This window comes from Anser cygnoides, chromosome 6 (assembly GCF_040182565.1).
Source record: "Anser cygnoides isolate HZ-2024a breed goose chromosome 6, Taihu_goose_T2T_genome, whole genome shotgun sequence".
Lineage (NCBI taxonomy): Eukaryota > Metazoa > Chordata > Aves > Anseriformes > Anatidae > Anser > Anser cygnoides.
In genome coordinates this window covers 7527666-7553836 of record NC_089878.1, presented here as the reverse complement: position 1 = coordinate 7553836, position 26171 = coordinate 7527666, and the positions used below count along the sequence as shown (strand labels likewise).

Sequence of the window (26171 nt, the reverse complement as noted above, 5' to 3'; positions counted from 1 at the left end):
TCTATTCAAAGTTAAATATTTAAGATTTTTTTTTTCATATATATTTTTTTAATCTATTCTCCTATTTGTCTTCCCCCTTTTGATTACTATAGTGATTACTATATGAAACTGGCACTTCAGACTTCCAGGATGGTTTTATTTATTTTTAATTTCCTTTGTGAGATGTTTTATCATGAGCAACTATTTTTTGTCTTTCTCTCTCTAAAATTTCAGCATGTCAGTTTTTATATGATACAGTTTTTTTGTGTTTGATTTTTTTCAGTGTTTTTTAAAGAAGCTGGTCCAAGGTCCTACCTCTGCTCTTATATGCCCAGTCCTTAAATCCTTTGTTAAAATTCCTGGGCTTTTATAATTTCCTCCGTACTCATTTTAGACTGTGGATGAACACAACACAATAATGTTGATGGATTACTTTTATATGTTTGGATTTGAATTTCTAATCTGCAAACCATTCATATTTTTGTCTCTTCTTTCATTAAAGAAAATGAATGTACCCAGAAATAGTCAACTTTTTATTCTATCTTTAATAAAAATGAAGACGATCAAACTGGAAGCCACACTTCAGCGCAGCAGTTCAAATATTATTATTTCTATTTATTTATTTTATGGAGCTGTCATTTGGCATGAGGGAAAGAAATGAGACTTGAAAAAATAAGAGGGATAAAGAGACATTGTTTTATTATGAGGGGAACGGTAACAGTCTGGCTATTTTAGTGTTCCTTTCAGAGCTGTCTGCAAGTTTCACATTTGCATGCTATGGCGACAGGCATTTTTAGTGTTCGCAAAAGTTAATGTTGTCTTGAAGTAATTAATTGGCAAAGAAGCTACTTACTGCTATCTGGGGTATTGTAGTTATACTGCAGTGATATCTCTGATTTCATTTTATCTAATATAATTTATTCCTATTTTCCTCTACCACTATAAAAAGTCTTAACAAGCGAATGCCCTCAACTTTCGTCTCAGGAGACATCCTGATGGCAGGTGACCTCACAGACCACTAAGCAAAAAGTTGTTCTTCCAAAATGCATAGAACTTCCTAGCCTTGAGCCAGTTTACCAAGAGAGTTGTCAGAGATCTGGATCTGAAGCTCATCTCATATTTGGTAGTAGCTTATAGAACAAGTAGCTCCAATACAAGTTAAAGGCCGTAACTGGGTAACACAGCTTCCAAGGTGCCTGCTGACATGGGAAGCGTTCCCCTCCATACAACCAGCTGTTTTGCATAGTGTTTTGGAATAAGATGCTACTAATTCTAAGAATAGTGACTGTGCATTTTTAATCTGCGTTGTTCACTAATCGATTGGAAACATAGAAAGTTAAAAGGAAAGAACAGAGTAACTTTAAAAATTTACAGATAAAGTGATGGTGATAGTTCTTGATAGCTTACTCTTTTTATTTCTAAATATCTATGTAGTACTGGGAACAGATTATAGGAAAATCTACCATAATACAAGACTTTATCGGAAGCCTGTTCTGTTGTTTACCAGGGAAAAAAAATAAAAATATAAAATTTCATAAAAATATATTTGTAGCCTACTGTAAAGTATTTTTGTAATCATTATTGATATTTGCAGTCTAGGAACTGTGACAGAGGATTAATTATGCCCCTAATTTCTGGAGCTATGAATAAGCAAAGTAATTTAGTTGAACTTTCATTGACATCTTGCCAGCGTATGTGCTCATTAATGTGATTTGTCTATTAGGCTCATACTCTAGTGGTTAATTTAATACTTAAATGCTAATAAAAATTACCAATATGGTAATCTGTGGAATTTAGTTGCTATGGGAGGGAGCATCTTTCATTTACTGCTGTTGTGCCTCAGGATTGGATAATCCCCAAATAAAAGGTTCCTAAGCAATATCTTCAGTGAAAAGATAAAATGATATATTTCCAGAAAAGATAAAGAAAGAAGTAGTTAAATCCATTTTGGACTAACGAAGGCCATAGAGGTGATTTATATGCTGAAGACCATGTATTTATCCACACTTCTCAGGGTGAGAGTGGAATAAATAGACAGACCAAATGGTCCAGATGATTCTCCACTCGCTGCAGTGACTAGTCATTCAAATGCTGTGCTTTGCATTGTGTTTTAGTCCTATAGATTTCATATTGATCCATGCCAAGCCTCTAACAAAATCTTTGCTTCCTAGCAGCAGTGAAAGCAAGATGTCTCTTTTTCTAACAACTGCCAGCCTTCAGCAGTCATCTCTTCCTCGACCTGGTATTTTGAACACACCAGTGAGTCTGTGTGCGTGATCTAGTTTCATAGCTGAGCCTGCATAACATCTCTTAGGAAAAGTTCAGAAACTCTTGCAGCTTGCATTTTGTCCATCTATTTTTCTTTGTATGTGTTACAGAATAACTATAGAATATAGTTATACAATATATGGAATAATATAGATGTCAGCGTACCGGCTGATATCAGGAGAGGGCTTTTGAAGTAGCCCGCCAATGTTCCTGCTTTGCCATGGTTTTGCTGTGTGTTTTTGAAAGCACCTGCCATTTTCTTTCAGTCTAAACTTGAATGATGCTCTCTGAGTGCACACCTGCCATTATCCAAGAGCTAGGGCATGTGCAGACTAGACTTACTGAAACCTGCAGGCCCCAAGATATTTGGTATGGGGAGCCGAGTTGCTAACATATTTAACATTTAGAGACCATTGCTTTGAAAAGTGAATATATGTAAGCAGCCTTTGCAACTGATATTTTTCTACTCAGTGCCAGCCTAGTCCAAGTCTCAAGGTAGAGGCATCTTTGGCACTGTCTACAAAATGTTAAGTAGCCCTAAGCAGCTGGAAATAATGAGCAGATCAGCACATCACCATCAGAAAGCCTAGAAAAGAGAGAGAGAGAGAGGGGTGCAGGCTTGACACGATCAGTTATTCAGTGAAGCATGGCTGAATAAGGAAGACCTTAATTCTGTTTCTCCTGAAAGAATACACTCTTCCAACCACCCAGAATCAGCATTCACATTATTATGTTTCTTCTATGTGCATGCGATCAGTTTTGAGGCCATCTGTTAGTGTTGTAATTTTCACAGCAATGTCAACTGAAAGAATTTAAGCTACTATCGATAGACTTAATGAAAATATTTGAAATAAAATCACAGGAGATGCAACAACTGAGCTAATAAAGGAATTCGTATCAAATAGTCATTTGTGAATTTGGCAAGCTCCTCTAGGTAACCCTAATTAAGCCTCTGTGTGCGTCTCTATGAATAAATTGCTAAGCAAGTGAATGAAAGCAGACATTCTAGCATCATCTGGCCTTTGCATTGTTAATGATCTTGGCTTGGCATTTTTGACTGCAGAGACGCTGCCCCAAAAACTTCTAATTTTCCTGGGGGAAGTGACCCAGTCAGATGTATTACAACCTAGCAGTCATTGGGCTGCAGGACAAACTCTTCTGCTCTGCTGTTTGCTTGGATCTATCAATATGAACAGAATTATATTGTCTAATGGCACATTAAACAAACTAGCATCCTCTAAGCATCAAGAATAATCGATAGCAAAGCATCAGTATTCTTTTTTCTTTTTTTTTTTTTTCTCCTCTTGGACACGTACTTGTCTCACGGTGATGTAATCTACTCTGTATTGCCCTGGATTACCGAGAGGGAAGAAGCCCACAGATGCTAGATGGTGTCGTCTCATGCCACTTAAAAGGGCACATTCTACAAATGACTAGGTAGTCTGTGGCAAAGTTGAAATATTTAACTTTTAAAGTTAACATTTGGTTTAAATATGTAAAGACAACCTCCTCTTTAGCGTGAGACATAATGAATACTTTTCAAGTAGTTGTTATGATTACCACTTGAATGTAACTGCATGCTACCTTTCCTAATTAATTTGCAGTCCCAATATATTACTGAGATGCATGAATATTTATGAAGCATCGATATACGGAACAGTAACTTTAGTTTGGTACGCATTCAGAACATGTTACTGCATACGTGAAATAACTTGTCACGTTCCTTGATGAGAGCTTTGCAACAGGAAAAATGTGAAAACGAATAGAAGAGTGATGTGGTGGGAATTAATTGTCTTGTTTACACTTTTTTTGTGTGTTTGTGGACTTTTAGGGATTAATTAGCAGAACTGTTGAAAGCAGACACTGCAGGCACCGCAGTATTGCAAACAAGCCTACAACAGCAAGACTTCAAGAGCAACTCCGAGGCATGTTCAGTTAGCACAGCAATATTGTTATTTAGCGCCAGCATCACAACGCCCAATATCAACGGATCCCAGAGCTGGAACACAGAGCAGCGCTACAAGGTAAATATATCTACATGAGCTTTTCCTTGGTTTTTCCTCCCTGTTGTCAGTATTAATTTTACCAGGTGCTGCTCCACTGTTACATTGCTGGTGATGGCTCAGGAGTCAGGTACAAATTGTGCATATGGATAAAATCTGTAATAAAGCGATATATTTCCAGCCCTTGTAGCAATAGATTACCCTAACAGTAATGAGCTGAGCGCCTCAGTAGGAATTGCACAGGATGGTCACAACTCCGAGCCTGTGCATTTAGTGGCCAATGCTGCAGTGGTCAATGCAGGGTAGGAAGCTGTCGCTCACGTCCTCCATGCCTGAATGCTTTGTCTCTCTCTCTCTCTCCACCATCCTGCCAACAGCTGCTGATGTAGCCACACTTATTACTGCTCTCTAACCTAGTTCTGTCAAAATGATGTAGATGAGCTCTAAAAATACTTAATAGGGATATTTTATTTTTTTTTTAATCCTACAGTATTTGGGCAAGAAAGGGCTAGGGAACAAGTGTCTGTAAGGATGCTCTGGGTGTGTTATGCACATTAGGAGGGTGGCAATCACACCTGAAGGTATTCAGAAGCAGCTTCAGGGTGGTGAAGTCTTGAATTTTTCACTCAGCAAGGCTGCTGAATTTGGCTGACATAGTAGGCTGTCTCGTGACTGGTCAGTTTTTCCCCTTGTATCAGCTTCAAAAGCCTGATCTTTATTTTATAGACTAGGCATGCACTGGCTGCAACAAATCTTGATCTCGTGCAAAAACCTCAGGCTTTGGCTATACATATGCAAATATGTATGCAAAACTTCCCAGTGCAAAACTTGTGTCCACAGGGAAGACAATGCTAAAACAAACAAAAGTGTTGATTCAAATTCAAAGCAATCGTGAACAGTTCTAACATGTTAGAATTTCAGTGATTCCAATCAAACAACACAATGTTGTGAGTTTTCATACAGCTTTGAGAATGAATGGTAAATCAGCCTTTTCACTGTATGGGAATTTAAAGCAAGTGGAGCAAGGCAGCATTTGACTATGTATGTGTTTGGGTTATTTTAGTCATATTTACACCTTAGGTGTGTCTTGTAAATATTATTTTCTCTGCTACTTTATCATTTTTATGACTTCACATTTTAAGGCTTACAGGATTTTATATCTTTAGCTGAGTAATCACATACAACATGACAAATTGCCACAGGCCAGGCCATATCCAGCCACTTGGTAAGCAAGTGTAGTTAAGAACGCGGTGACACCCTCACCATCTCCATGTCTGCTGTAACTCCTCTGCACGCTGCTTGTCTGGGACCTCTTGGGTTAATCAAAGGTGGCTGCACAGAGCAGAAAAATGTCTAGTTTCTAGGGAGGCAAACTGTTGTGTGACCTTGGAAAGCTTGCCATCTGGTTTTGACAGGAAGCTAAAGCAAGAGGTAACATTCCAAAGGGTAAGGCTGCTACCTTTCTCTGCAGGCCTCCAGATGGATGGGAAAGGGGTGAAAGCAGCAGGATAGTGGAGAGACTTCGTTTCATCCAGCATGATCTATGTGTACAGAGGCTGCTTAGGTGAGTACCTTGTTCATACTCATTTTAAGTGTCCATACGCATCCTTTAGGGCTGCAGTCAAAAGTTCTTCCCTGATCCTTCCTCAGACAGAGGTCCAGAACACATGGGGTGCTTGCAATATGACCTTAAGACCTAAGTGTGAATGTCATGGCAGTAACCAAAGTTGTAGCCAAAGGGCAGGATGATTTTTTTTTTTTTTCCTCTGTGTGCTCAGTGTCTAGGAGGTGCAACCAGACACTCAGGCACTTGTATCATCTGGGAAGTTCAGCAAGTTGCAAGTACACCTATAAGTACAGATAACAAGCTTTGTCTTCTGTTGTTTTTATGCTGTTCATCCATAGCAGACCTATCACCATTGCACGCTGCATTATTTTGCCCAGTTAACACAAGAATATCATCAAAAAAGGTGACTACATGATGAGTGACTCCTCAATATCAAAACCAAGTTACTGGAGATACACAGGGATAGCACATACATAAACATTTCTCTTCATATTTTTAAGGGAAAGATGTCTTTATTACAAAGATGGCTGTATAAATGGTTGTTTGTGTGTAAGCTAACAATTTCCACATAAAGCCAGTATTGCTGTCACTGCTTTACTTGGGCAGCTTGTGATCTGCCTAATGGGATTGGATTTACGGTGATTTCAGAGGAATGAGGATGGTGGTTTACTGCTACAAACACAAGTCCTCTATCTTTGACAATTAAAGTCTGTCCATTCTTCCCTCCCTCATTCCTTCCTTTCCTCTCTACATATTCTACAAACGCTCCTGCCTTCATGGAACGTACACTCTGTATGGTTACTGTTCTATATGCACCGTGTATATAGGTGATGTACTACATGCTATGCATGCTGTAGTTGGACTGTATTATATGCTTTAGTGTGCCAGTATATAGGTGATGTGTTATGTATACAGTGTACACGCTCTATAGTTAGCATGGTCTAAAAATGCACCCATGAGTGAAGAAACTCTGCCACCCAGACACACACACACCAACAGTTCCTGTCAGCACTTAATTCCAGTGGAAGGGTCAGCAATAAGAATTTAGCATTTCTAGGTGATTGAAGTGCATACATTTGCTAGGCATCCAAAGCAAAAATGGTTTATTCTCCAAGTTAACTTACGCACAGGAAGGGCTGCAATACTCATATCCTTTATTACATTTTGTTTTATTTAATTAGCAAAATTCAAGTTTATTATCTCTGTTGAAGATCTATCCACAGCAGAGTCTTCAGGCATTGAAATGTCAAAACACTTAACATCCCCCCCCCCCACTTTATTTTTCTTCTTGGTGTGCCAGTTATTTATAACATATGTCCTTCCAGGCTACACAAAAGCACTCCAAAACTTCAAGTAACCAAAGACTGCCCACATTTTCTTCTTTCTGGTTTATTCATTAATAGTTTAATTTTTTTATTTTTTTTCTGACACATCCCTTTTACTCAGGTCAGCTCCTCAGGTCCTCTCCAGTGCTAGGTATGAGCAGGACTCAAGCCAGATATGGTTATGGACATCAGGCATGCCTACACTGCACACATGCACCCTTCTGCCTTCCTACTCAGTAGAAACTCATCCGCAATTACATGCACAAGGAGCTGTGGGAAAAACAAACAAAACCATTAGACAGAATGTTAATGTGAGACTAGGCAGGTAGGCTTTATTCTATTTAATTATGTTATGGGTATGTCCCTGCCTACTGACTAAATTGCCTCTTCCTGACAGAGCAGTTAGGTAAAGACATACCCATTTTTCTGACCACCCATGGTTCAAGGCAAGTCAAAGACATTCTTCAGGGGTGTAATTGCTAGCAGGACCTAGGCTTGCATCCTGACACCACATTGGTGAAAGTGCTATGCACATTAATACTAAGTTATTAGGTTCCTGAGTTATTTTTTAATTTTCTAGTACTACCAAACTCTATTTAGCTGAAATACTCCCTTTTGCTTTTAAATATTTTGCTGTTCTGTTTTAGTTGGTACAAAGCTGTGCTCACATTAAAACTTTTCACAGCTGGGACAGCTGACCAAAGGGATGTCCTGTACCACATGGCATCATGCCCAGTGATAAAACCGGGAGGAGTTTGCTAGGGGGGCTGCCATTGCTCAGGGACTGGTTGGGCATCAACTGGCTGGTGGTAAGCAACTGTGTTGTGCAACACTTGGGTGTTTTGGCTTGTTTTTTCCTATTTCAGCAGCTTCTGGCTTGCTCCCCAGGGGGATGGAGGAGAGACTAGAAAAAAAAGGTAAAAGTGTGAGGACTTGGGGGCTGAGATAAGGACAGTTTACTGAGTAAATAATAACAATAATAATAAGAGGAATAAAATTAAAAAAGCAAGTTATGCACAATGCAACTGCTTGCCACCAGACAACTGATGCCAGACAGTCTCTGAGCAAACAGCAGCCCCCATGGCCAACTCCCCCCGGTTTTATTGTTCAGCATGATGCCCTGGGGTATGGTACATCCTGGGGCCAGTTGTTCTGGCTGTGTCCCCACCGAGCTCCTGGTGCACCCCCAGCCTCCTTGCTGGCAGGGCAGCACAAAGAGCTGACAAGTCCTTGGCTCTGTGGAAGCACTGCTCTGCAACAACTAAAACATCAGTGGGTTATCAGCATTATTTTCATCAAAAATCCAATGCACAGTACTGTACCAGCTGCTAGGAATAAAATTAACACTATCCCAGCCAAAACCAGGACAAGCATAAAGGCAAAAAGGCACAGAGAAGGGAGAGTTACTAGCGTAAGAATATGTAGACTTTTGTTTTTTTAGTCCCTATGGCTGTGAATACTTGTAAATCATATAACAACATACCTGGGCTTCTCTGCCTCTGTTCTTAAATGACGCTATTCCACTCTGTTTTCTACTCCATTCTGCACAAGCTTGCATCAAATATTATCTATTGTCCTTTGTGATTCTCAGGGTCAGTTTCTTCTTAAGAACTTTATCCTAGCTATCAGTATCCATCTTGGTTAATCAAGTTATACCCAGTCCTTATTCCAACAGAATCTTAGAGATAATGGTCTCGTCACCAATTTGACAGCAGAGGCAGACCAGAAATAACTTGCTCTGTTCCACATGTTCTGGCACCAGCCTGAGATGATGAATACTTTCATAAGTGGCAGTGCAATTCAAGGCTCTTCACTCATACGTTTTTTGCAATGTAATCTATATCCGATGTGTTTAGCAGATTCAGCTTGCTTTCAGCTATGCTTTTAATTGAATAAAATTATCACTTTGGAATATATTTTTCTTCTTTCTCAGAAGGTTACCCATTACATCTGTGGGACTTGGTGATTCACTGATTTTTCCTCTATTTTATTGCTGACCATCTTTGAGCCTACAAAAACACCTGAAAGGAAAAAAGGTCTGTCAGTGTATATCCTCACCTGCCCAAATGACGCACTCTGTGCCGTTTAGTGATATGAAACAGTCAGTCCGTGTTACTGCTGATCTCTGTCTGGCACATGGGAACCTTTAGAGATGTTTGTTTGAACTCAATTCTTTCAGACTCCAGAAGACAATTATTCCTAGGATGCTGACTCTCCTTACTGCTCTTTCTAACATAGGTTCAGGCTGTTCTACTTGATGCAAAATTATTTCCACCTAAGTGAGGGAAGACAGAGAGGGAGACAGAAATTTAACAGTAGGCTGTTCAGTATTCATCTTTCTGATGTTCTATTTCTGAATGGTCTGATAGTTAATAGCATCTTAATTAATAATTACTCTGTACAGAAAAAACAGGATTAATGAACCAAAAGAAAAACAAGCATCAGAAACTCAAAAGATCAAGCAAATATACCATGGTGCTATGACTGAAAAAAAAAAGCAGGCATTAAAATACTGATGCTTTATCTTTATGTGAAAGTTTGTAATAGGAAGAGAAAATGCTACAACATGTATCTATTATCGTGATGACAGAAACCGTAATGAACATGGGAAGCATTACAAACTGTCTAATCTCATTTATGGCTGGTATGCCTTAAATCAAATCATCGCCGTTTCAATTATACGACCGAATCTCAATCTCTGATCAGAGACAGAAAGGGACGTGGGGAACGGCATGTATTCCCACAAGAAATGCAGGACTACACGACAGCTTTTAAGCATCCAGGCAGAATTTGGCTCACCATCTATACAGATTGCAAATATTGGCTCGGGGAATTCCTTAATTTTGACCAGGCTTAATGTATACTCAAAACCATACACTTTAGTTATCAACAGAGGTCTCTCCACTCCGGGTGCGGAGCAGGAGGAACAGCTTTGCCTGCTTTGCACGCAAACAGCATGGGAGGGCTCGGCATGCTCGCTGCTGCTTGTGGCTGCTGCCAGCTTTCAGTGCCACTGTCAGGATGCGAGCGCCCCACAGACTCTGGTTCTTGCTCCTCCTAAGGAGCATCCTCACTGGCCATGCACAGTCACATTTCTACAGCATCTGGATTTTTAGATGCTGCTTACATGAAATAAGGCGTGTTGACTCTCCCTGAAAGCTACACACAAATCATAGGAGCCCAGTGTGAGCAACAGAGCAGCAAACCGCCCCAGCAGTGTCAATGTACTATCCTCTGGTCACTAAAAGCAGATAAAGGGGAATTTATTTTACATTAGAGGTTTATCCCAGGCACTTGTATGTAAATGCAGCATCAGCATACATATTTTTTTTTTATCCAGCTTTATTCTTCTTAGGAGCAAAAATATTCAGTTTAATAATTTTTATTTTTAACTCTACTGAAGTTGATTTAATGTGAACTGTCAGCATGTTCAAGGTTTCTGGAGTAGCTTTATGGTTCATCTTATTCTACTTAAATAAAGCAAGAAATTGTCAACAAGTCTAAAAGAATACAATTCTGCCAGGAAAGCATAACATTTCCTTTCACTGTCATGACCTAAACAACTATCTGGACAGTGCCCACTATCACAGCATCAACTGTTCTACCACATACAGTCAGGAATTGACAGTCTAGCACTGTTTTTACTCACAGTCACACAGTTCTAGAAAAATCCGGTGTTTATTTGTCCGTGACGGAGCAGTACGCTTCGCTTGTTTATGCCAAGTCCTTCCTCATTTTGTGCATCTGTTTCATCATATGTGTCCTGGCAGCTGTGGAAAAGATAAGTTTCAAGAGCCAAGAAAGTTTACAGGCAACTACAGATTCTGGCGGTTTAAGGAAGAAACACACATTGGACAATATCCGCATCATTTTTTTCCCTAGATCAGTTTCACAAGGTTGGCAGAGATCCAGTCACCCGTAGAGCTCATAAATATGATAGGAATCTGGGTAATACAATTACTATGCTTCTTTATCAAAGTGATAAAACAGCAAAACACACACAAAAACCAATACTAAAATATACTTGATGATTATTTTTTTCATAACATTACTCAGAGATACACTTTTCAAAGGAGTTTGATCATTATTTGGCTCAGAACTGAATGTTAGATGGAGAAATGCTGACTGACATCATTAATCTGCTTAAAATCCAAGCATCACTCCACCACGTGGCATTGAAGATGCTGTCACCATAACATTATTTCTTTTCTATTTTCTGTCTAATGTTGTTCTGTTAACAAGGAAAACCTTGCATGAGTGCATGTGACAGGTGTGAGGAAAAAGCTACCTCAGAGGCTGGTTGTGTGAAAGGGTTAAACAGAACTGGGTGAAAGCAGAGCTCCCACTGGGCAGCTGAGGGTCAGACTCTGATTTGTGTTAGCTAATAGGCCTGTGAATTTAGAAGACCCATGGAGGAAGATACTAGCCAACTTGTCAAAATAAAAGAGCATATTGTCCAAAAGCAGAAATATGGGGAAAAGAATGACACGTTCAACTGAGCTACAGTTTCAAGTGTTCTTTTGATCTCTGTGAAATGCCTTTGATTTCTAACAGGAGAATATCTGCCATTATATCAAAATATCCATAGAGCTCTTCTAATCATTCCCCGTGTTGTAATGTGCAGAATTGATTCCTCGAATTAAGAGGGAGGATGCTGCTCTCCTAAGTAGTCCCATTGAAACCAATTGAGCTACATCAATATGACAGCAAAAGACACAGTCCAGCCTTTAGATTTTTACCACTTACTATTACATGTAATGCTTCAGTCATTACATGACCTGGGACGACAGCCCGACCTGTGCTGTAAAGTACTACTGGATGAACAAGGCAGGCGAGGGGGCGGGGTGGCTACAACAGCTTTCACTCCCTGAGCATTATCAAATCCAATTCCATTGGCATTCAGATCAAGCAATGCCTTAAACAGCCAGCCATCTGCATCTTGCTTTTGTCATGGTACTTTACTATTTGATGCTAGTAGCACTTACCAAGTGATGGGGAAATTCAATACTGAATGAACAATGAGGTGATATCTTCACAAACACATTTGCTGAGTGCTTCATTGGTATTTATAGCCTGGTGTCTGTTCTTCAGTGTTTTTACATGTTCCTGTAAATGTTTGAGGTGCTTCAGCTTTTACAAATAGCTCTATTTACATGACAAAAAGTATATTAAGGCATGTACAAGAGAACTTACTCTTCATCATTCACTAGACTCTTATTAAAAAAACTAAAGGTAGTCAATGAAGACCAGGGAAAGATTGCTGTGTCTTGGATTGGAGCTAGTGAATTCTGATAGAATTCGTCTTGGAGATGCAACCATAGGCCGCAATTTTTGTGGGATAATGATTTAACAAGCAGTTACGAAAAACAATCCAATTTGGAAAAACAGATAATGGTCCGTAGATGATTCAAGAGCGAGAAAAGAAGCTACGTTTGCTAATGAGATAGTCCAGTACGTAGATCACAAAGCCCTGTTATTAAATACTAGTGTGTTTAGGCAGGGGTTTTCAAACAACTGCTGAAACCTGCATTTTCTTGCATTAATGTGGCAAAACGTACGACAGAGAGGCTGCAGCCCCTGCCATTGGCTTGTGATAACAGGTAATGCTGTTTTGTGCAGAGGTGCCTGAGCCTTAGCAAAACAAGGTTTGGTACCTAGCTCACCCATGGACTCTGGGTCATGTCTCTGATAGGTCCTACCTGTGCACAACACGTGATCCAATGGTGCGCAAAAGAAAACATTACAGAAATTCAGACCCTGGTGTTAGGTAGACTGATAACTTGCAAGTCAGCTTGCATATAACCATTCTGTGCAAGAAACAAGTGATTACATCAGTTTGGATGTATCAAATAACTCCTTATTCTCACTACTTCATATCAAGTTGGAAAGTAATTTCTGCCAAGACAGTTTCATCATATTTTGCTTAATGGTGACTCTAATATTCCAGAATTTTAAATTGCATGCACACTTGCTTTCTCTAGTGGAATACATTTACCATAGCCCAACAAACATGATATATCATAAAGGCAAAATATTTGTAGAAAAACACTAACTTCTTGTGATTTATGACATTATTAAACGTGAGCTGGGATGTAAAGTGAGGAAGAGATGCTAGGCTTGCTTACACAACAGCACTGAGCCTTTCTTTTAGTCAAAAAGGTTACATCAATACAGTCATTACTTACATTAGAAAATGCTCTCAAGTTGAAGATCAGCGTGACCCTCGTTTCAGTGAACCTGTTCACAGGAAAAAGTTCAGTTAACATACAGGCCATGAACCATCCATGATACGAGGATTTCTCTGTCGAAGCTCCCCACATGGGGGTGGCAGGAGAGAGGGTGGGACCACTGAAAATTTCACTGTCCTCTTCCAGTGGCATAGCTCAAGGTGCATGCAGGGGCAAGCTTCTGGCTCAGCAATCTAGGAATTGAATGGTACATCTACACTGACTCCTGTTTGATAAGCAAAGCCTGCCAAAATGCAGATTCCTCTAATTCCAAGGCAATCACAGACTATTTAATCTGGTTTGTGTACAAATTGAGGATGGGCAGTTTGGATGCAAGTAGGAGAACGAGAGGTCGGTGAATTCAGGCACCTTCCTCCTACTAGTTAATGTGTGAAATGCCTCAACTCAGCACATTGAGAACAGCACCAGATATAACTTGTTTTTTCTAAATAATCACAAGCACCTGAGATCACTAAGACAGCCTTCTTTGATTATAATACTTCAGGCCTCTCTGCACATAATGCAAATCCCTTTAAAAAAAACAGTGAATTAAATAATAATAATAATAATAAAATGTGCACTAGAAGAGCAAGCATGGACCAAGGAGACGATGCTCCACCCTAAATACCCTTGAGCTGCATCTCCTTTCCTATGAAGGGAGAAGCACTAGGATAAAACAGTGATGTGAGACTTTCTCCATGACAACAGCTGGAAAGGAGCCTGGGGTCCGGCTGCAGTGGTCCCACAAGGGGATGCTCTCACCACCAAGTAAGCTTTTTTCCCCTCTGGTCAATTAAAACTTCATCAGCATTGCACAAAAGCAGCCCACAAAGACCTAATGGGAAAAAGATTAGGAGACAGTTTGCTCTGAATAGCCTGCAGTTTTGTTTAGTTTTATCATCATCTAAATCCACTCTAGGAAATGTATACATTTTCTGTGTCACTGTCCTTTAACAGTTTGCTGCAGGATCTGCCAGAGGAGTCAAAACATATTTTCCCATGTTCAGATAATCTTGCTACACAAGTTACTATCATTACATGTAGCATCTTACACTTTGCTCCAGTACCACCTATTGACCAGTTTAGAAAAATATTCCTGCTTAACAGTAGAATTTAGATGCCTTAATAAAATCTAATACAAGTGCAGTGGCTTTTTGCAAAGAAAAAGGCTTTGTCTGTTGGAACTATTGCTATAGTTCAAAACCTCTCTGCCTGAAATTAGCAGTAAATTGTATGTACCAGTAAGTCATCTTTTTAAGTTAGCAAAACACAACATGTCACGACCCAGCAGGATGTTCCTCTGTAATCTCCTGATAAACACATCCATTTTACATAAAGTGCAAAATATTTTGAAAGCTTTACTTCAAATCTAAGCCCATCAAAGGATCAAACCAGCAGCAACATTTTATGATCTCATCGGACTTACAAGAGACGGGGTGCAGCATTTGGCAAAGTGGTTCACCGAGTGCATGACATCTGACAGAGCTACAGCAAGATATTCTGAACTGATCTGAACACTTAGAGTGATCTAAAAGGTTTGATTTTCCTCCACATTCTTTTTAAAAGGTAAAAAATGAGGCACACAGAGATACCTTATGACCAGTCAAATTTAATCACCCTGCAGACTGCAGTTTGTGCCCTGTTCTTCATCTAACGCTATGCCTCTTACAGTTGCAGGCCATTTATATGCTCATAGTTCAAGGAAAATCTTTGGCTTCCATGCCAAAGCTGTATCTTGGATCTGACATGACAGATACTTCGTAATTTGGTTCAGTACTTAGTCACTTTGGCATTGTTTAGGCCAAATGAGAAGTGTAGAAAAAATTAATTTTGGTTCACCATATCTCCTCATATTGATGCACACATAACCCGTGTGTAATCTGGAGTATACCTGAAGGAAAAACGTGCCTTTGAATTCTCAGTTTCAGGTTCAGAAGGTGCTTCAGCAGCTAGGTAGCAGGAGCAGTTTCCTTTCCTCAACCTGACTTCAAAAACAATCATGTCTCTAATAGGAGAGCAACACAGAACTAATGGCTTTAATGTCTGAAAAAGGCAGAGGTTATTTTTTTATGGTACCATTAGGTTTATAGGAGGAAACTGGTATGGGAGCACTTCATAAAAACCTGTAATATGAACGCATAAAAACAATGGGGGAAAAAAATGAAGAGCAAATTGGTTGCAATTAAATAAGAACTGTGGTATTTGCATGAGGTAGACTATAGATCCCAGTCAGTATTTCTCAAACTGCATTTTTCAAGTTCAAAATGTAATTTAAACCTGTCTGTGGGCATCAAAAATGAGACAGGAGTCTTTGCAGAATGAGAAGGAGGTAAGTCTGTGCACGGTCTACCACTAGTCATTGACCAGTTGTTCAAACATGTTTGCAGAAGCAGCATAAAAAGTTACACTCAGTGGATGATCAGTCTACACATCATTTAGGCACATCATTTTTTTCAGAATGATACTGATTAGAACAATTCACAGCCAATAATAATCTTGATCTGACTGGAAGGGCAGCAGAGATGTGACCCTAGCATAAAACAAAGCACACACTACAGCGAGCAGTGCTAACATGAGGCAAAAGCCTAGGGGGGTTCCTATTGCCATGCCTGATTAAATGCGTCTTATGGGTATAATTCCTTGAAATTCAAAAAGCTTAATTTTTAAATTGCCAGATAATTGTGTAATTGTAGTATTTGTATTCCCCGTGATGAATCAGAGAGTGTAATTTCTAGCGGTTCCATGAAAATGAAATTGCCTGAAAGCGTTCACGACAGCTCCGCTCTCAGATGCAGCCATGGGGCTTGGAGGTCGGCCCTACAGCAGGGCAGCAATGCTTTACCTGCAGATTCACTGATGAATAACATTACGCATAGCATGTCCAGTACATTTTTCATTCTACAAAGTACATAAATCACCTTCATCTGCAGAAAAATAAGATCCCAGAGGTGTTTTCACAGGGCAGGCAGGTGCCTCTGATTTCTCTTTCTAGCAAGCTCATTTAAAGGTAGTTCAGGGGCATGAGCTGCACCGCTGCCACGTTTTGCTTGGCAAGCGGTGCTGTCGCTGTCCAAGGGAGATACTTCCATGATGAACAGATTGGTTGGACTCTCATGAAAACAATATACCTGTTTCATTTCAAATAAACTTGTGATTCTCAGTGCTCCTTTAAATTTCCCTATTTCACTAAAATGCAAGGCACCTGATAAATGCATGCATGACAGAAGTAATTACAATCAAATTACTGGGAATGCATATCAAAGCTCATGACAACACCAAAAGATGCTAAGGAAAAAGCATCTAAAGCTAGATGCTGCTGAATAAATAAATCAGTTAATTTGGGAGAAATATAGCTGGCTATGTACAAAAGGGGTGTTTGTACATTGCTTGGTACAAACACGGGCTGATAAGAGGCCTGCAGAGACAGAGAAAACACATTATGGGCAAAACTTAATCATGGGCAGCTGAAGGTAATCTTCAGCTCTTTCATTTCCACTGTATGGAACTTGGTCTATATTTTTCAAAGACAACTAAAGGCTACTGCAAGACCACATGCCTCTAGACTATTAATTCTGCTAGAAGTTTGGAGAAAAAAAAAAAAAAGACTTAAGAAAAATGCAAATTCAGGCCAGCAAAAAAGATTTGTCATGACATACAGCAGCTACAGGAGTTTCGGTACTAAGGCGTGCAAATACCATTGCTATCAGTTTAGTCTGAGTCAATCCATCAATACAGCTATGTGACCAGAAAGTCCAGCATTGTTCAGCTGGACAACTCCCCCACACCAACCAGCAACAGTCACCATGGAAGTCACATGGTTATTAAGAGGTCCCAGAAACCCCCACATCCAGTACTGAAGAACAACCTCAGTAACAAACAACTGAAAGAGTTAATCTCCACTTGGACGTAAAATGTTCTCAATGGTGTGCAGGCCTCCCGGATCAGAACACCTCCCTTTGGCCTGTCTGTCCATCTCCTCGCTCCTGAGCTGTGATGCGACCCTTCCCTTTCTTGTCTCATCTCATTGCTGCCGGTGAATTTCCTCCAGACATCCTTGTGCAAGACATACACACGCACACACGTACAGGTTTCATGCCCAAAGAAGCTACAAAACAAAGTACGGGGTTGACGCAACAAGGTGCAGCCTTCCAAGTACCTGTAGTAAAATCCTCTATCCTCAAAAGCAGTACCTGGGCCACTGGACCAGGCCTGAGACATAATAAGCACTGCAAACAAAGCTACAGTGTACAACAACAACAACAACAAAAAAAACAAGATTGATATCACAGGTATGTGCAGGACTCTTTTATTTTTGAAATAAATTTACTCTAGGGGTAATCAGAAACTTTCTCCTGGTATCGACTTTGAAGTTGTTCAGGGCCAATTTATATCCATTTAATCTAGCAACAATATTTTAAACTAAATAGTTTTTCTCTAGTCTTGGTATTCCCTCCATTGCTGTAATCGTAGGGCATAAGGCCATTGCACTGTGTTTCTCTCAGCAGTGGCACATACATGGGTCACACTCAGAGCAAAGCTACAAATACACGCAGGCATTGTTATTGTTGTTTTTGCTCTTCTGTAACTTCCAAATGATGAGCTACAGAAGTTCTTATTTAGCAGTCCCTCAGAACACAAATTTATGCAGTATAGCTTGTGATATTGCGATACAAACTGCATTTCCTTGTGTAATTAATTTAATCTTATTTTTGTTTTACCAATTGAAAGGCTGTCAGTTTAAAGACATAGCCTTATTTTTCCCCTAAATTTCTATTCGTGTAGCATCTCTTTTCATAAACACACACTGAGGTTTTCCCCAATCAATAATTAATGTTTTAATTGGTATTAAACTCCAAATCTCCTTTTAGTTTCTCCTATAGTACTTTAATATCCCCCTTACAATTATGCCTAAGCCAGAATGCAAAGTTTGTAGGATACGATTCCTGTATTAAGGTTATTTACCTTTGTTTCCCATCAGGTAGATTTTACAAGCAACATTTCTATTAAAAAAATATTTGGATAGAGGAACACCGATTGACAAGTACAGCAAAAATATTTCTCCCTGGAGCTAACACCACCTCTACACACTCCACATTTACATAGAAAATATGCACCACTAAATCATTATGCAAATATAAAACTCAGATTATACACAGTGATTTACACAGGCATCAATTTACTGACTTTTTGGTGGATTCAAGTGTAAATTATTTTCCACTTTGGGGCAGTTTTTTAAATGGTAACATACTGGGATAAGATTTCATTAAAGAGTAGATGGACTTCAAAGTTTGCATTGCAGAGACTTACCTTTAAAGGAAAGCTTTTGATTTCATTGCAATCACATTGAGAAGGGTTCTTAAACTCTATGGCACTCTAAGCCATACATTATCTTCATGTTATCTTCTGTTTATACAATGTTAAGCATACTCCATAAAGTTCAGATATTTTAAACTGTGAGCTCCTTGGGTCAAGAGTTATCTTTTTCTGCACGTTTTTATGATTTTTTTTTTTTTTTTAGCCCCAACAAGACAATGATCTTTGACTTGATACAAACACCACACATTATTGAAATTATCCATTAGGAATGTAGGAATTCTTTATTTGAGATCAAAACAAATACCCTGACTGTATATTTAAAGATCATCATTGTGTTTAAACAAATAAAAAGTAAATTTGCCTCTTACCACTAATAACTAACAACTACTTCTTGCATCAGACATTTTAGTAGTGATCATCCTTTAAATCGGTGTGTAAATCTACTCCAGTGGTGCTACTAAAAACAATTCACCCACACTGAAAAAAATTGCCTCTCCAGAATTTGACAATTAATCAAAAGTTCTCACATAACACTTCATCTTACAAGTATTTAAGTTTCCAATCTAATATTTGTCTTCTATACCTTCAAAGTTGACATTTCATAATATTTTTAAGGAAAGATTAATAATGTAAAAAGGAAAAAATGCTGCCTGGGGCAACAATCAGACAATAATATATAGACTGTTAGACAAAAACCTCAACAAAAAAAAATGTTGCAACTTTATGTTCCTACATTACTGTATTAGACACTATCACTCACATGAGCTTTACTGAGCTGGAAATAGTTTGGGAGATGGAGGAAAATCATCATAGAATGATAGATCATCATAGAAAATGATCTGTTTAAGCCAAAGAAATAGAATTATCAGTGTCAACTGCTCTGTGTTTTTAATATTTCCAAAGATTGAAATACAGTCTCTAAAATTAAAATACCAACGTGAGCTGTCAACAATCACTGTGAATCCAGGTGTTTCTTGGATATTGTATAATTTTTACTTCATTCTGGGTTTTGCACACAAACTGAGTGACAGAATTTATACTGTGGTGGTATTAAAGTGTCACCTCCAAAAGCAAAGATTTTTCAATGTTTTTTCAACCACATTTTTTAGTAAAATAGGTTTTCCTAAAGCTCATAGTTTTTAAAACTAGTACACATATGAGAAAAACAATTGTTTGAGATATTGTTGTTGCCCAGTTTAAAGTTTTTATTACATAAGAGCATTAAAATTAGGTGTTATAGTATTTTATAAAGTTGGTACAAGCTAGAGTGAAAGAGAGCACTAAAATTTTCATGTATTATAAACAGGTGGTCCTATGATATCATCATCATCTACTACAGACAATTAAGCCAGTCCAAAACCTTCATTTTAAAATAAATAGCAATTTGTATCAAAAAAAACCACCACCACCAACAAAAAAACAGAACATGTATGGCAATCCCGTGCATGATTTGCATTAGTGCGTTCAGATCATATTAAAAAAAAATAACAACTTTCTCAAATTTAAGCAGGCAAAATCCAGAAATAATCACTAAGTCTACGGCACTGCAGTTACTAACACGATTATACTTTCAATTAATGCTTTTAAAACATATGCAGAAGAAAACACAAGAGGTAAAAAAAATATCACAAGCTAGAGCACTAACCTTTGAGGTCTCCTCACTGTGTTCTAAGAGGCCATCATCACGTCAATAAAAATGGGCAGGCTTGGATGCTGCCATCATTTTTATTTCTTATAGTAACTCCTGTTGAGTTACTGTTGTTGACCCAATTACACTCACGACATTACCACGCTGCCGACAACAAAATGTTTTTAACATTTTTTTAATTACAGATGGTGCTAGCATGTTTGAAGGATTATTTCACAGACTGGCTGCTATAAAGTCCACAACCTAAACAACTTGAGATGCTTGAGCTTCATAATGTGAAATCGCTTGTGCTTTCAAAATTCTTACTGTCATTGTACCTTAATCATATACAGGTTAACGACTGCATTATCTATGGTATAGTAACCATCCCAGGTATAGCATGAAGGAGCCCAAGGAAAGGGTTCCTATCTGTAGACTCCCAGAGCTTTCAGAATATCAGCTATCCCGAATATATAAAATACCGAAAAATTTCTCTGTTCAATGGAAAACAACAAGGAAAGATGGAGAAAGGATGTTTTGAGCTCAGTTCCAGGATGCTTTTGAAAGGCAAGGACCAATAAGATAAATGTTTGCAAGTATGATGCAGATGGCATAACATACTTGAGGCTTTTATTATCATATTATAGACTTTCATTTTGTGTTAGAGATTGTCACTTTACAATGCACTTGACATACTATCTCAACAGCTTCCTATAATTTATTTTCTTTCATTCTCCAGACTGAATAAAATTTTCACAAAGAAAAAGCACCAAAAAATGAAGAAAAAAACACACCCAAACATTTCAAGATGGAATGAAAGGTAGAAGATGTAGAAGAACTAGAATGTTCGTATTTTCTTGCTACTAATATTTCTGACATTCCTGAATGGTTTCCTGCACCAATAAGAACCACTAACATAAGAGTAAGTATTGCCAAGGTTTCTTTTGCAGTTTTGCAGCACTATAGTTACATGTTACCTGTTCTTTTCAGTTCTACCAGAGGAACAGATAATGTACTGGGATTGCAGGAAAATTGCTCTTCACTCATTGGCTTACTCTCTGGTACAGAGTGTTTTCAGAGATGATCAGACAGTATTTTCAATGAGAAAGAAAATGCTTGTTCAAACTTCTACTAAGAAAGGCTTAGGATGAAATTAAGATCAGTCTAGAATAGTTTATGGTATCACTTGGTCTTATACAGGGACGTATCTTGGACAGCCAGGTTCCTCATATCCCTGTACCCATGGAGCTAATGCCAATTTTGAATTAACACAAAATTGAATTATTAAGATATTTTGCTTTCTTAGATATTAAACCCCTTAGTGCTTCTGCTATTGACATCAGTAGCAAAGAGATCATAGAATCATAGAATCATAGAATATCCTGAGTTGGAGGGGACCCTTAAGGATCATCAAGTCCAACTCTTGATACCGCACAGGTCTACCCAAAAGTTCAGACCATGTGACTAAGTGCACAGTCCAATCTCTTCTTAAATTCAGACAGGCTCGGTGCAGTGACCACTTCCCTGGGGAGCCTGTTCCAGTGTGCAACCACCCTCTCTGTGAAGAACCCCCTCCTGATGTCGAGCCTAAATTTCCCCTGCCTCAGCTTAACCCCGTTCCCGCGGGTCCTGTCACTGGTGTTAATGGAGAAAAGGTCTCCTGCCTCTCGACACCCCCTTACGAGGAAGTTGTAGACTGTGATGAGGTCTCCCCTCAGCCTCCTCTTCTCCAGGCTGAACAGGCCCAGTGACCTCAGCCGTTCCTCGTACGTCTTCCCCTCCAGGCCTTTCACCATCTTCGTAGCCCTCCTCTGTACACTCTCCAACAGTTTCATGTCCTTTTTATACTGTGGTGCCCAGAACTGCACACAGTACTCGAGGTGAGGCCGCACCAGCGCAGAGTAGAGCGGGACAATCCCTTCCCTCGACCGACTAGCGATGCCGTGCTTGATGCACCCCAGGACACGGTTGGCCCTCCTGGCCACCAGGGCACACTGCTGGCTCATATTCAAGAGATGAGAACACAAGTCTTCTTGTAAAGTATTTTCAGAGTAAGGATATAGTTAAAGTATTCCAGACTTAATTATCGATACATTTGAGAATGAAAAATACTACAGAGATAGAGCACAGACAGGTAAGGGGATGATCTGAGATCAACTAACCTCATTTATTTCAACAGTGCATGTGCTTTGTGGAAATTTGATCCAAGTTCCAGGTATCTTGAGAGTTTATGGAAGTTATCTGACACAAATGCTTATGATTACCAGCACTGGGAAAAAAAAAAAAAAGAAAAAGAAAAAGAAAAATTACCTAGAGAGTGGAAGATAAAAACAGCTTTTAGCAAACACAACCAGAATGCCAGCCTAGAGATGCCTGCTCATTTTCAGCCAGCATCACACCCAGAACTCAATAAGAACCGATCTGATGCTCACCATTGCTGTTTGTATGCAATTCTGTATCTGGTCTCCCTAGTCTATTTGTGATAGGCCCTGGCATTTTAGAGCACTAGGTACAAGGAACCAAGCAATTGTTTGGACTGCTTTTACACTGTAGAGCATCTGCTATTTTTCTGAGTTTTAGGCTAGCCCTGATGAGGAAAAGGGTTTCCAGCCTGTCCCCGTGATGTTAAATAAGCAGCCATTCCAAACATTATGAAATTAAACATCTTTCTCTATTCTGTGTAATAGAACCAAATTGCTACGATTGTGTCATTAAACGCCCAGTGCAGCTAGTATGAAAAATTGGAGCAGCTTGGCGATTTTTCTTGGGTTCTGTCAGCAGAACGCGTCTGCCTGCAACAAGGAATACCTATATCCATACGCTTTCTGTCAGCCCTCATGATAAATGCAGCACAGTCTTTGTGCTTCCAGCAAATAGAGAGAGAAAATGATATATAAAGCCTCTCTTTGTTCTGATTCATGGATAGAAGGCATTGCATAGACAAAGAAAAATGTAATGTCTGCACGCTTATCGGGGGTATTCAACTACTGCAGCTGGGAGCTGATTTAGGAAAAAAAAAATACTGTTTCATTTTATTTTTACAGAATTTGAATCCAAGCTAAACATAGTTGTGAATGATTGGGTTTAGTTGTCTTGTGTCCTCCATCCACTAATGCAAGCACTGTGACCGCTCGGTCTGGGCGCACACGTGCTGCAGGCTCAAGCCTCCCAGTACCAGCAATTCCCCTCCCTGCCACAGCTGAGTCAGCAGCAAAAGGTGAATGAAGGCACCAGAACCATTTGCCGTTGTAGGCCAGCGGCAAAACTGCAAATTCCCTGGAATACTGGGGGGAAATGGGGAGGATGCATGTGCAAATTGCTCATTTTTTCTGCTGATCTTTGAGTGCTGCAGGACTTCCCTATCGCTATAACTAAAAGGCAAAATTTATTTCCAAGTGACCCTTTTATCAAAGTGGTAATGCCAAAAAAAAATCAGGATTATTGTTTTTGCACAATTCAGCTTCCTCCATGGCAATGAGGGTAAACCAAAGACCACATCCAATCAACTAAGTAAAGCCTCCTGTGCTATTTATTACTTGCTTTATTTCCTTTTTACTTCCCTCATTGTGTCAGATAAGGCTTCTACAGAAACTTATGCTGATAGAGTAACACTGTATGGTAATAAATATGTTAGAGGAAATTAATATTAGTAGTCTCACCCGAAGAAGATAGGCAGAATTCGTGAGTCCTCTAGACACTTAGAAAAACACCTCCAAAAGGAAGCTGTGACCCACTAGATGTCGTACTGACCTTGCTGAGGGCAGCATCCATAAAGTCGTGGTGGTGGCACATTAACACATCTAGTTGACCTGAGAGAGTCTAGATGGCTGGATTAGCTTGGAAGTTACGGTCTGAATCCTTACACTTTAGACAACTAAACCTGAAAGATATTAACCTTAACAAAATAATTAAGCTTTTAAACTGGTACTTCATTTTCATCACTGAGTTACTATTTGTTTATTTTATCATATTCCAAATCTGAATTAAGTAATCTACAACTATTCACATTCAGATATAATATTTCACAACTGTTAGGCAACAGTGTCAAGAATGATTCTTTCAGAATAACAACGCTGAAATGTGAGCTGCTTTTGGCTATCTTATTAAAGGGACTATTTTTTTTTTTGTAAAGCTCCTATAAAATCCATATGCACAGTAACCCCTATTTGCAAGTAAAAACAGTTGGTGATGTGTGCAATTGTTTATTTTGAATACAGAAATAGACATCTGCATGGACCAATGGATGTGCATGCAAATTTCCTCCCAAACTTTATAGAGACAGGCTTGATCCAAAACCACAAGAGCTTTTTCAAATATTCCCATTCATTTCAGGGATTTTGCCCACAGATGTTATTTCCAAACCATTGACATTACTCCATCACTCTTAAATATCAAGAAGATTAATCCCCCCACCAGCACTTTTTTTTTTTTTTTAAACTTATAGCCCAGTAAACATGATATTGAGTTGAATCGAGTTCAAATAATCTAAGCAGAGATTATCTCTAGAAGTAAGCTTGATAGTCACTCAGTAATTAAGCATGAATTGTTAGGTATCTTCTCCTGCAGTGGATATTTACACGCACCCCTCCAGGAAACCTGCTGAACGGACAACTCCTCCATGTTTCCAAAATCCATGTGTTAAAACAAACAAACAAAACCTTCGTAAACCTCAAACACCCTTCACAGTGACATGTTGCTGCAGATAAAGGATCAAAATACCTAAAAGCAAACATGAAATACTCTGACAGGATTTTAAATACTTTAATTGTGTTCATGTTGCAGTGGGGGTTGTTTTGTTTCAGTCTGAAGGGTCAACATAATTAGAAAACTTCCACGTTGCCCTCAGGATGAAGAGTACCACAAACTCTCTAATATTCAAAGAGCTAATGAACACACGATGCTTCTCTGTATTATATATTTGCTTCTACCTAGTCTTTTGGGCCCTTTGGGTCTGTGGGCACAGGGGCATCTTCTGCTTACAATCGCTCCTGGGCACCACAGGGCAACCCACCTGCATGAACCACGTCCACATCAGTGGTCAGGTCTCAAACAGAACCAATACAGCCAAGCTGGCAGCAGTAGCCTCTGACACAGTGCTGGATCTGCACAGGAATGGGTTTTCCTTTAGAAAACCTAAAGTTGCCATTCTTTTGGCTTAAGTCACCGTAGTTCAATAAGATGAGTTGTTTTTCCAGGCTTGCTGATTGATAAGGTTTGACGCGTGTTTAATTTGCATTTAATTACATGCAATCTGGCAAGGGGCTAAAAGGAAGAGTTTATAAAGCAGATATATTTGTATAGATTAGCCAAGTGCCTACTAAGGGAGAATATAGCCATCTATAAATATTTAGAAGAACTGAACAGCAAGGAAAGATAAATATTGTTGAAAATGACCTATTTAGTAGGCCACTGAAGTATAACTGGAAATAAACAAAACAAGCAAAGAGAAAGCCTAAAAACACAGATTATGTTTAGCAGCATAATCAGTTAAACACAAAGAGGTAGTACTTCTGTATCTGTACCTCTTCTGTCGCTCAGTCTAAATTTATAATCTCAAACATATTGTCCATGAAGTATTAGATGATAGCTAACAGGTTTGATTAATAAACTTAGTAAGTCTGTGTTTCTAATTTTCAGTTACAGATTAAGACCAATATCTTCAAATTGCTTGCTTTATACAGTTTTCTTTTTGGAAATGTCATATCTCTAATCTCTGGAGAACAGAGAAGTAACTGAATAATCCTAGTGAGAACTTGACTTCATATTAATTGATCTCTTAAATCATGTAGTGGTTGTTTCCTATATATATATATATATTTTAAGTGAATAATGAGAGGTCTTAACCACTTATTTTAATCT

General features: G+C 39.0%; 2 long non-coding RNA genes across 20 annotated transcripts in view; one reads left to right on the top strand and one right to left on the bottom strand.

Annotated features, from left to right (window-relative positions):
* LOC106034561 (uncharacterized) overlaps positions 1–26171 on the top strand; it is a 105109-nt gene that overhangs the window by 78221 nt on the left and 717 nt on the right. For all 3 annotated transcript variants that reach the window (XR_010832250.1, XR_010832249.1, XR_010832248.1), the window contains 3 exons: positions 4079–4271; positions 5722–5814; positions 21052–21234. This is a non-coding gene — a long non-coding RNA (uncharacterized lncRNA). The remainder of the gene's footprint in view (positions 1–4078; positions 4272–5721; positions 5815–21051; positions 21235–26171) is intronic.
* Positions 6243–26171, bottom strand: part of LOC106034563 (uncharacterized) — a 144957-nt gene continuing 125028 nt past the window's right edge. For 2 of the 17 annotated variants that reach the window (XR_010832235.1, XR_010832237.1), the window contains 7 exons: positions 24063–24192; positions 22475–22581; positions 13328–13379; positions 12128–12248; positions 10792–10912; positions 8626–9417; positions 6252–7412 (listed from right to left, as the gene is read on the bottom strand). This is a non-coding gene — a long non-coding RNA (uncharacterized lncRNA). Of the gene's footprint in view, positions 7413–8625; positions 9418–10791; positions 10913–12127; positions 12249–13327; positions 13380–22474; positions 22582–24062; positions 24193–26171 lie in introns of all 17 variants that reach the window. The other 15 variants (XR_007161191.2, XR_007161193.2, XR_007161190.2 and 12 more) reach the window with 15 other exon arrangements.